This window comes from Ornithorhynchus anatinus, chromosome 7 (genome assembly GCF_004115215.2).
Source record: "Ornithorhynchus anatinus isolate Pmale09 chromosome 7, mOrnAna1.pri.v4, whole genome shotgun sequence".
In the NCBI taxonomy this organism is placed as follows: Eukaryota; Metazoa; Chordata; class Mammalia; order Monotremata; family Ornithorhynchidae; genus Ornithorhynchus; species Ornithorhynchus anatinus.
Window position 1 is genome coordinate 75566394 of NC_041734.1, and position 12324 is coordinate 75578717.

The following is a 12324-nucleotide window of genomic DNA, read 5'->3' on the forward strand; positions in this document are numbered from 1 at the left end:
GGTTGCTCAGCACGCAGTTGCCAGAGCTGGGATTTGAATCCGGGTCCCCTGAATCCGAGCCACATTCGCCTCACTTTCCTGCTTTGAGAGGAGGGAAAAGGTCTTGCCCCCTCTGGGCGCCCCTCCAGGGCCTAGGCTGACCAGTGAGGAGATGGATCTCAAACCTCTACGCCCTGCTGGAGCTGCCTCCCTCTTCCCCTGGTCCAGCAGTGGACACCCGCTGTTCACATCTCCCTTCACGCGAGCAGCCCTCCCCGCCTCCTCTCTGTCCCTTGGTCCAGTAGTGGAAATCGTGACTACGTGGCTCGTTTCCCGCGGCGGGCCAAGGGTTCAGAGGGAAAACCGGGATAGAGCTACTTCTGCCTCAGAGGAAACTACGCAGCGTGGCTCAGAGGAAAGAGCACTGGCTTAGGAGTCAGAGGCTACGGGTTCTAATCCCGGCTCTGCCACCCGTCAGCTGGAGAAGCAGCGTGGCTCAGTGGAAAGAGCCCGGGCTTGGGAGTCAGAGGTCACGGGTTCGACTCCCGGCTCTGCCACTTGTCAGCTGGGTGACTGTGGGCGAGTCACTTCATTTCTCTGTGCCTCAATGACTTCATCTGTAAAATGGGGATTAAGACTGGGAGCCTCACGTGGGACAACCTGATGACCCCGTGTCTCCCCCAGCGCTTAGAACAGTGCTCTGCCCATAGTAAGCGCTTAACAAATACCAACATTATTATTATTGTTATTATTCTCCGTGCCTCAGTTACCTCAACTGTAAAATGGGGATTAAAACTGTGAGCCCCACGTAGGACAACCTGATTCCCTTGTATCTACCCCGGCGCTTAGAACAGTGCTCGGCACAGAGTAAGTGCTTAGCAAATACCAACATCGTCATCATGATTATTATTATTACACACATGTGTTCTCGGTGGACAGTCTGCTACCCACATACTCCGTGCCTTCCTCCTTTGGAACTTCGTGGAAAGTCCCATCTCCCTCTTCCCCGGTGCCTCAGAAGATCAGGAGACGTAGCAATTTAAATTACGAGACAGTCGAACAGTAGACATTCGAAAACCACTCATCTAGCCTATCGTCTTGAAGGATCGCACCTCAAAAACAACGCGCCAATCTATCGTGGAGACAGAGACGTGATGCCGGCCCTCTAATGGGGAGGCCGACAGGCGAAAGATTTACAACTGATGGGAGCAGGAGAAAGGGTGAGGATGTAGCAGGAGGTTATTGATATGTACCAGGAAAACCATATGTTGTTGACTGCTTTGTGAATCATTTTCTACTTCTAAATGACCCAGATATATATTTTTAAGAGGTTTTTCCTGTTAAATAATCCACCAGGGGCCTAAATCTGCAAAGAGTAAACCTAATGTACAGTGTGATATTAGCGAGGATTTCTCTGCGCAGAGTTGATGAATATTTTGGAGTGATTTATCCTTAATCCCACCTCCAAGCCAGGCCCTCATCTCCCTCCGTCATCAATAACAGTATTGGTCGAGTATTTGCAGGTCCCAGAGCACCTAGTCTCCAGGCTCCTGGGAGCGTACAGCAACAGGAGAAAGAGACGGGCTGCCTGCTCTCGGGGAGATTTCAGTCTTATAAGGGATTGGTGTCGGGCTCTGCACACGGTAAACGCTCAATAGATAGCATCGATCGAGTGACCGACTGATTAGAGAGCTCTTTGATACCCCAGTCCCACAACACATGCGTAAATATGTTTATAATCTACTATTTCTGGCTGTAATTCATCTTAATGCCTGTCTCCCCCTGTGGACTGAAAGCCTCTTGTGGGCAGGGATTGCTCCTACCAACTATATTGTACGCTCCCAAGCACTCAGTACGGCAATCGATTCACGATGACGATATCTGTTAAGCGCTTCCTATGCGTCGAGCACTGTTCTAAGAACTGGGGTAGATACGAGTCTATGAGGTCGGAAGCAGTCCGTGTCCCACGTGGGGCTCCCGGTCTTAATCCCCGTTTTACAGATGAGGTGACTGAGGCAAAGAGAAGTGAAGTGACTTGCCCGAGGTCACACCGGAGACCAGTGGCGGAGCCGGGATTAGAAACTCGGTCCTTCTGACTTCCAGACCCGTGCTCTATCCACCAGGCCGTGCCGCTCCGCACACGGTAAACGCTCAACAAATACCACCGATTGATGATTGACTGATAGAGGAGTTTACAGTTAGAGAAGCAGCGTGACTCAGTGGAAAGAGCCCGGGCTTGGGAGTCAGAGGTCATGGGTTCGAATCCCGCCCCTGCCACTTGTCAGCTGTGAGACTGTAGGCGAGTCATTTCACTTCTCTGTGCCTCAGTGACCTCATCTGGAAAATGGGCATTTAGATTGTGAGCCTCACGTGGGACAACCTGATGAGCCGGTATCTCCCCCCAGCGCTTACAACAGTGCTCTGCACATAGTAAGCGCTTAACAAATGCCAACGTTGTTATTGTTGTTAAAATGGGGATTAACTGGGAGCCTCCCGTGGGACAACCTGATGCCCCTGTATCTCCCCCAGCGCTTAGAAGAGCGCTCTGCACATAGTGAGCGCTTAACAAATACCAACATTATTATTATTACGAGACACGGAGCTTACGACACACGTGACGAACTGACAGGCCGAACCCGAAGACCTTTCATCCCCAGGCTCCCTCCTCTCCCATCATCCTAAAAGACTTGAGAGTGAGCTCAGGTGCCAGGAGGGCTAAAAGCAGGAGGTGGAGCCTAAGAGAGCGGGCACTGTCAATCAGGAAGTTCACGTGCAGTTGCCACCCCACCCAAAAACATCCTGCCTGCCTGACCTCGGCCTTTCTGTTCTTTAAATCCCAAACTACGGCTACCAAAAATCCATCCTTCTGAGCTGACTGCCACATCAGGTCCCATCAGCGCTACTAAGACGCTATTGCTTGATTGATTGATTGATTGATTGATTGATGCTGGGAATTTATTTCCAGCCGCTTCCATCCTTCTCCTAGCAATCACAGTCTACGGTTTGTACTCCCTCCTCGCTGGGCATGTTTCTGATTCAGGTATGTTCAGAGGGGTAGGTGGAAATCACACCATGAATTTTGGACTTTTTGTTGCTGTTCGAGCAGTTCTCTGGATTAGTCAGTCTCATTATGCTCCCGGCAAATTCTTCTACTCATAAGAGAGGCAATAGGGTCTACCGGAAGGAGTACAGGTCTGGGAATCGAGACACTTGAGTTCTAGTCACGCTTCTGTTGCTGACCTGCTCTGTGACACCAGGCAACTTATTAAAACTCTCTGAACCTCACGATGGGGAAGATAATACCTGTCTCTTCCTACCTCTTTTTACGCCCTCCAACCTCGTGTGTCAAAAGCTCGTCGTGGGCAGGGAATGTGTCTGTTTATTGTCGTATGGTACTCTCCCACGTGCTTAGTACAGTGTCCCGCGCACAGTGAGCGCCCAATAAATACGATCGAATGAACGAATCACCCATTTCTACACATACCTATACACAAACACTATATTGCTTCTGATCATTTGGATTTACGTACTCTATTGGTGATTTACAAATCCACTTCTTCTTCCTCTTATCTGTAAATTATTTTAAATTAAATTTATATTTTAAATTATTGTCTGTCTTCCCAGCTAGATTATAAACTCCTTGTGGCAAGGGATTATGTTTATCAACTCAGCTGTATTGTACTCTCCCAAGAGCCCAGTACGGTGCTTTGCACAAAGCGCTCCGTATAGGCTATTGATTGATCGAGTGATTGAAAGTTGACGTGATAGCGCTTTGGAAAAGTAAAAGGGATATTCAGAGGCGTTGAATGATGATGAGGATAGATCGATCAATCGTATTTATTGAGTGCTTCCTTTGTGCAGAGCACTGTACTAAGTGCTTGGGAGAGTGTAATGCCACAGAACCAGCAGTCACATTCACTGCCCATAATGAGCTGACAGGAAATGTGATCGTACAGAAATTAATAAACGATTTATAATCTCTGATTTAACGATATGTACCTAAGTGCTGTGGGGTTAGGGGTGGGGTGAATATCAGATGTCCAAAGGTCACAGATCAAAGCACGTAGGCGATGTTGATGATGCTGATGATGGTATGTTATTGTATTTTCCACTCTGGCGCCGCTGTGTGACCTTGGGCAAGTCACTTGGCTTCTCTGCGTCTCAGTTCCCTCATCTGTAAAATGGGGATAAAGACTATGAGCCCCAGGTAGGACAGGTACTGTGTCCAGATGATTAGCTTGTATCTACCCCAGCGCTCAGTCCGGTGCTTGGCACAGAGTAAGCGCTTAACAAGTAGCATAATTATTATAATTATTACTGATGCCTGACAAAAAATATTTTTGAGCATCCGTTTCCATTTCATACACTAATCACCAAAATTATCACTCTTCCTTACTTCACCAAGGCGCTGTTTAACTTGGCTTTCGGTCTCCCTGGTGGTCATTATATCCCTCGGGGCATTTATTCGGATAACTGTAGCTGGATACTTACCCCCCGAGGGTTTCAACCGATGGCACCGTGGTGGGTGAGAAAAAATATCAAAGAAGAAAAAAACAGAATGAGGAGAAATAACACGGTTTTTTTTTTCATCCAAGGACCCCCTCAGACTTCTCTTCCTTCCCCAAAGCACTTTCACAGTTAACTCTAAGATTTCAAACACCCTTCTGAGTGTTAGAGGGGCAGAAAAATGACTTGATTTACCCAAGACTGCACCATTCCGGAAACAGCTCAGGCATCACGTTCCCCGACTTAAGTGGGGATTACCCTCGGACACGCTTCTTCTTCTTACGGAAGACGGACTGCTTTTGTTACTTGGCTGAGGGCGAAATTAAAGTACCTAAAAATAAATCCTCCCACTCAAAGAGGTATTTAATTTCGAACATGACTGGTGGCATCTCATTCGGCTACACCATTTTCTAGCAAGAGCGGTATGAATGATGCAAAGGCCCGGATGGAAAGTGGTTTGAGAGACCTAGCTCATGAAAGCATTTGTCATAGATGAGATTAACAAACTAATACTGTAATTGTAAAAATATCTATCAGTGTGTGGCAGGCTGGTTTGATAAGGAGAGAGGGGAAAATCTGAGTCATCGGTGGATCTATCAATCATCTGGTAATACGGAGGGCTCGACAGAAAGAACCTGATTGCAAAATGGTTGCCCACAGGGTGCAATATCACCCCAGCTTTTGTGACTGCGTAATCACATTGCTCGGGCTGAGAGGCTGATCTGCTCGACTTTCACACTTGCAGAACCATGGAGTCAGCAAGTTGCGAGGCAATTGGAAGTTTCAGTCGTGTCACTTACAAGAAGGATTTAATAACCAATTCAGAAATGAATGGATCTCCTGATCTTTCTTGATGAACGCAGCATGTTCTCATCTACTGTTGGTTTTCGAACGCTGGGCTGCCGGCAGGGGGGCGGCGAGGGCGGATTTTCTTTAGATTTTCCCTTTTCCCAGAATATTGCGCCTTTTGTAGCAGAAGCGTATTGTTTAATCAAATAATTTACCTCTGACCCATCGGTGACACCGTATGAGCTTTGCTAAAAACAAGCCGCGGGAGCCTGCCGGGTGGATTTGAGGCTGAAAAACAATGTGGCTTTACCTCACTATTCCAGAGAACTCGGTGTCTTTTTCCTTTCCTCAGACAACCCTCCAGCCTAAACCAGAGGTTGCCCTAAGGTCTCACATCCTTTATATCAAATTAAACCCCTCCTTTGGCTGAGTTTGCTTCCTCTCGATTTGCCCTCCGTAGTGCTTTACCTGCGGGTCTCCTGCTTGGTAGTCATCCTGTTCGTTTCTGAATATTGTCAGCGATGTCGGTAATGGATTTAATAACCGATTCAGAGACGAACGGATCTTCTGATCTTCCTTGATGAACGCAGCGTGTTCTCATCTACTGTTGGTTTTCCGACGCCGGGCTGCCGGCAGGGGGGCGGCGAGGGCGGATTTTCTTTAGATTTTAATTTGTTTTCGATTCCAATCTACGCTCCTCCAGGTAAATGAGGTATCAGGAATGCATCAATAGCTACTCTTTGACTCTGGCCCTTCTACCCGCCTGAGTTTAACTACTAGAAAGGTCTTTAGACTACATTTAGAACTAATAGCATCGACTGAAAGTCCCCTTTGGTGAGCGCTCACTGTGTACTGTACTAAGCGCTTGAGAGAGTACAGTACAACAACAAGCAGACACATCCCTGTGCCACGATGAGCTTAGAGGGGGAGACAGATATTAATATCCATAAATGAATACATAATATGACTGCGGGCAAGTCACTTAACTTCTCTGGGCCTCAGTTGCCTCATCTAGAAAATGGGGATTAAGACTGTGAGCGTCACGTGAGACAACCTGATGACCCTGTGTCTACCCCAGCGCTTAGAACAGTGCTAATAATAATAATAATGTTGGTATTTGTTAAGCGCTTACTATGTGCAGAGCACTGTTCTAAGCGCTGGGGGAGATACAGGGTCATCAGGTCGTCCCACCTGAGGCTCACAGTTCATCCCCATTTTACAGATGAGGTAACGGAGGCACAGAGAAGTGAAGTGACTTGCCCACGGTCACACAGCAGCTCTGCACAAAGTAAACGCTAAACAAACACCAACATTATTATTATAATAAATATATACGGAAGTGCTGTGTGGCTGGGAGGTGGGATGAATGAAGAGAGCAAGTCAGGGTGACGCAGAAGGGAGTGAGAAAAGAGGAGAGGAGGGTTTAGTCGGCGAAAGCTAATTGGAGAAGATGTGCCTTCGATAAGGCTTTTAAGTGGGGAGAGCAACTATGTGTCTAATATGAGGAAGGATGTATGGGTGCACTAGTCTAGGTGCTTGGGAATGATAATAATAATGATAATGATAATAATAATATCTGGTATCTGTTAAGTGCTTACTACGTGCCAGGCACTGTTCTACACGCTGGGGTAGATACAAACCTATCAGACTGGACGCAGTCCCTGTCCCACATCGAGCACGTAATCTTAATCCCCGTTCTAGACTGCGAGCCCGTTGTTGGGTCTCTATTTGTTTCTGAATTGTACTTTCCAAGCACTTAGTACAGTGCTCTGCACACAGTAAGCGCTCGGTAAATCCGATCGAATGGATTTTACGGATGAGGTGACTGAGGCCCGGAGAGGTGAAGTGACTTGCCCAAGTCACACAGCAGACAGGTGGCAGAGCCGGGTTTAGAACCAGCTCCTTCTGACTCCCAGACCTGTGCTCTATCCACTAGGCCCTGCAAAGAAATGATCGATCAATCATATTTATTGAGCTCTTACCATGTGCAGAGCACTGTACTAAGCATCTGAGAGAGTACAATGTAGCGGTAAAACAGACTTAGTAGACACAGTCCCTGCCCACGACAAACTTACAGTCTAGAGTGATGTGTTACCTACATTAATGGCATAGTGGATAGAGCACAGGCCTGGGATCAGAAGGTCGTGGGTTCTCCTCCCCTTGTCTGCTGTGTGACCTGGGGCAAGTCGCTTCACTTCTCTGGGCCTCAGTTACCTCATCTGTAAAACGGGGATTGAGACTGGGAGCCCCATGTGGGAAAGGCACTGTGTTCAACCCGATTTTCTTGTATCCATCCCAGTGCTTAGTAGGATACCTGGCACAGTAAGCGCTTAAGAGCAGCAGGGTGGCTCAGTGGAAGGAGCCTGGGCTTGGGAGTCAGAGGTCATGGGTTCGAATCCCGGCTCTGCCGCTTGGCAGCTGGGTGACTGTGGGCAAGTCACTTCACTTCTCTGGGCCTCAGTCATCTCATCTGTAAAATGAGGATTAAGACTGCGAGCCTCACGTGGGACAACCTGATGACCCTGTATCTCCCCCAGCGCTTAGAACAGTGCTCTGCACATAGTAGCGCTTAACAAATACCAACATTATTATTATCATTATTATTAAGAAATGCCACCATTATTATTAATATTATTTTTAGTATAAAGGAGCTGACACTTGTTACAGCCAGGGAACGAGTTTGCTAATTCCACTGTATTGTGTTCTCTCAGTTGCTTAGTGCACCGTTACCTTAATAAGAATAATAGTAAGCACTCAATTTATATGATTGATTCATTAATAATAGGAGAGAATAATGTAAAAGTATTTATAACTCAGAGACCAGAGTAAATTGACCTCTCTTACTGATAAGGGTCAAAACTCTTTTATCATGCTATATTTTGTCTCTTGTTCCTCCCAAACTATCAGTTAAAAAATGAAAATTAGGTTAGTCAGACAGGACTTGATCATAAATGTATATTGCTAAAAACACAGTTTTCGAGCAAAAGGGCAATTTCTATTCAGTTCTCTAGTTGTTTGCAAATTCCCCTTTTCAGTAGTTTTCCAGGTAGAGAAGTGGAGCTAATTAGCTCATGGTTTCCATGTTTCTCATTTGTCACCGAGAGCAGGGAGTGTGTCTATTTATTGCTACGTTGTACTCTCCCAAGTGCTCAGTGTGGTGTTCTGCACACAGTGAGCACTCCAGAAATGATTTAATGAATAAATGAATGAATGAAGTTTTCACTTTTAGGAGAGAATAAGGCCTCTCTTTGGCCTTATTTTAGTAGTTGAGAAGCAGCACGGCTCAGTGGAAAGAGCCCGGGTTTGGGAGTCAGAGGTCATAATAATGTTGGTATTTGTTAAGCGCTTACTATGTGCCGAGCACTGTTCTAAGCGCTGGGGGAGACACAGGGGAATCGGGTTGTCCCACGTGGGGCTGACAGTCTGCATCCCCATTTTACAGATGAGGTAACTGAGGCACCGAGAAGTTAAGTGACTTGCCCAAAGTCACACAGCTGACAAGTGACCGAGCCGGGATTCGAACCCATGACCTCTGACTCCAAAACCCGTGCTCTTTCCACTGAGCCACAGGGTTCTAATCCCAGCTCCGCCACTTGTCGGCCGTGTGACTCTGGGCAAGTCACTTAACTTTTCTGTGCCTCGGTTACCTCATCCGGAAAATGGGGATTGAGACCGTGATCCCCGTGTGGGACCCCCTGCTTACCTTGTACCTACCCCAGCACTTGGAACTGTGGTAGGCACGTAGTAAGTGCTTAATAAATACCATTATCATTCTTCATTCAGTCACATTCATTGAGCGCTTACTGTGTGCCGAGTACTGTACTAAGTGCTTGGAAAATACAATTCAGCAACAAATAGAGACAATCCCTGCCCACAATGGGCTCACAGTCTAGAAGAGGGGAGACAGACATCAAAACAAGTAAATTAGCATCTATATAAATAAATGGAATTATAGATATATACATATCATTAATATAAATAAATAGAACCATAAATATGTACATATGTCCTCTCCCAGACTTCCCTATCACCGTGGATGGCACGACCATCCTTCCCGTCCCTCGGGCCCGCGATCTCGGTGTCGTCCTCGACTCGTCTCTCTCGTTCACCCCACGCGTCCTATCCGTCACCGAGACCCGCCGGTCTCACCTCTACGATATCGCCGAGATCCGCCCTCTCCTCTCCACCCAGACGGCTACCTTACCGCTACGGGCTCTCGTTATATCCCGGCTAGACTACCGTGTCGGCCTTCTCTCCGACCTCCCTTCCTCCTCTCTCGCCCCGCTCCGGTCTATTCTTCACTCCGCCGCCCGGCTCATCTTCCCGCAGAAACGATCTGGGCCTGTCACTCCCCTTCTTAAACACCTCCAGTGGTTGCCTGTCGACCTCCGCTCCGAACAAAAACTCCTCACTCTAGGCTTCGAGGCTCTACGTCACCTCGCCCCTTCCTACCTCTCCTCCCTTCTCTCTTTCTACCGCCCACCCCGCACGCTCCGCTCCTCCGCCGCCCACCTCCTCGCCGTCCCTCGGTCTCGCCCGTCCCGCCGTCGACCCCCGGGCCGCGTCCTCCCGCGGTCCCGGAACGCCCTCCCTCCTCACCTCCGCCAAACCGATTCTCTTCCCCTCTTCGAAACCCTACTTAAAACTCACCTCCCCCGAGAGGCCTTCCCAGACTGAGCTCCTCTTCTCCCTCTACTCCCTCCACCGCCCCCCCTTCACCTCTCCGCAGCTTAACCCTCTTTTCCCCCATTTCCCTCCGCTCCTCCCCCTCTCCCTTCCCATCCCCTCGGCACCGTACTCGTCCGCTCGACTGTATATATTTTCGTTACCCTATTTATTTTGTCAATGAAATGTACATGGCCTCGATTCTATTTAGTCGCCGTTGTTTTTACGAGATGTTCTTCCCTTCGACTCTATTTATCGCCATCGTCCTCGTCTGTCCGTCTCCCCCGATCAGACCGTGAGCCCGTCAGACGGCGGGGACCGTCTCTATCTGTTGCCGACTTGTTCATTCCAAGGGCTTAGTCCAGTGCTCTGCACATAGTAAGCGCTCAATAAATACTATTGAATGAAAAGTGCTGTAGGGGTGGGAGAGGAGGGTGGAACGAGGGGAACGAGTCGGGGCGATGGGGAGTGGAGGGGGAGCAGAGGAAATGGGGGACTTGATCTGGGAAGGCTTCTTGGAGGAGGTGAGCCTTCAGTAGGGCTTTGAAGGGGGGAAGTGTGATTGTTTGGCGGATTTGAGGAGGAGGACGTTCCAGGCCAGAGGTAGGATGCGGGCCAGGGGTTGACGGCGGGACAGGCGAGAATGAGGTACAGAGAGAAGATTAGCACCGGAGGAGCGGAGTGTGGGGGCTGGGATGGAGAAGGAGAGGAGGGAGGTGAGGTAGGAGGGGGCAAGAGGATGGAGACCTTTGAAGCCAACAGGGAGGAGTTTTTGCTTGATACGGAGGTTGAAAGGCAACCATTGGAGATTTTTTTTTTCTTTTTTGGGGGCGTCCACATGCCCGGAACCTTTCTGTAGAAAGATAATCCCGGCAGCAGAGTGAAGTATAGAGTGAAGCAGGGAGAGACAGGAGTTCGGGAGATCACAAAGGAGGCTGATGCGATAATCCAGTCGGGATAGGATGAGTGACTGTACTAATGTTACGGTTTGGATGGAGAGGAAAGGGCGGATCTTGGCGATGTCGTGAAGGTGAGACCGGCAGGACTTGGTGACGGATTGGATGTGTGGGATGAATGAGACGGCGGGGTCAAGGATGACACCGAGGTTGCGGGCTTGTGCGACGGGAAGGATGGTTGTGCCGTCCACGGGGACGGGAAAGTCAGGGAGAGGACAGGGTTTGGGTGGGAAGATAAGGAGCTCGGTCTTGGACATGTTGAGGCTTGGAGGTGGTGGGAGGACATAAGTGGGTAGCGCATAACTGGGTTTAACACATAAGTGTATGTAACCCATGTGTGTATGTAACTCATCAGTGTTTAACGCATAAGTGTATTTAATGCAGAGGTAGATTCCTCCTGGGTGGGGCGAGCACATGGTGGGAGCCAGCCGTCTCACCACGTTGAGAGTAAATCATAAGTGGGCTCGGGTGTCCGCCCACACGCGAGTAACATATTCGTTCATTCAATAATAGTATTTATTGAGCGCTTAGTATGTGCAGAGCACTGTACTAAGCGCTTGGATCAGTGTATTCCTCCCGTTAGGGAAGCTCTAACACCATATTCCTCCCAAAGGGGAAGCTTTAACACCCTATTTCCCCCAAAGGGGAAGGCCGATCGTCGCGTCTAAATAATTAATTCAATTCGCCCCGCGGAATAAATTCTATACAAAACTCAGGTTTCCCATCCCTGGCCTCTCTCTTTCTCTCTCTCGCCGCGCCGATTCCGAAAGAACCTGTCCCCGGCGACGGGTGACAGTACGCTATATGTTTTGTTAATGAGATGTACATCACCCTGATTCTATTTATTTGCTATTGCTTTAATGAGATGTTCTTCCCCTTGATTCTATTTATTGCCATTGTTCTTGTCTGTCCGTCTCCCCCGATTGGACTGTAAGCCCTTCGATGGGCAGGGATTGTCTCTATCTGTTACCGATTTGTCCATTCCAATTGCTTAGTAGAGTGCTCTGCACATAGTAAGCGCTCAATAAATACTATTGAATGAATGGATGAATACCTCATCTTTAAAATGGGGATGAAGACTGTGAGCCCTACATTGGACAACCTGATTACTCTGTATCTACCCCAGCGCTTAGAACAGTGCTTGGAACATAGTAAGCGCTTAACAACTACCAACATTATTATTATTATTATTATCCATGGAGGGAGAGAGAGAGAAAAGGAAAGTAGATATAGATAATAATGTTGGTATTTGTTAAGCGCTTACTATGTACAGAGCACTGTTCTAAGCGCTGGGGGAGATACAGGGTCATCAGGTTGTCCCACGTGAGGCTCACGGTCAATCCCCATTTTACAGATGAGGTAACTGAGGCACAGAGAAGTGAAGTGACTTGCCCACAGTCACACAGCTGACAAGTGGCAGAGCCGGCAT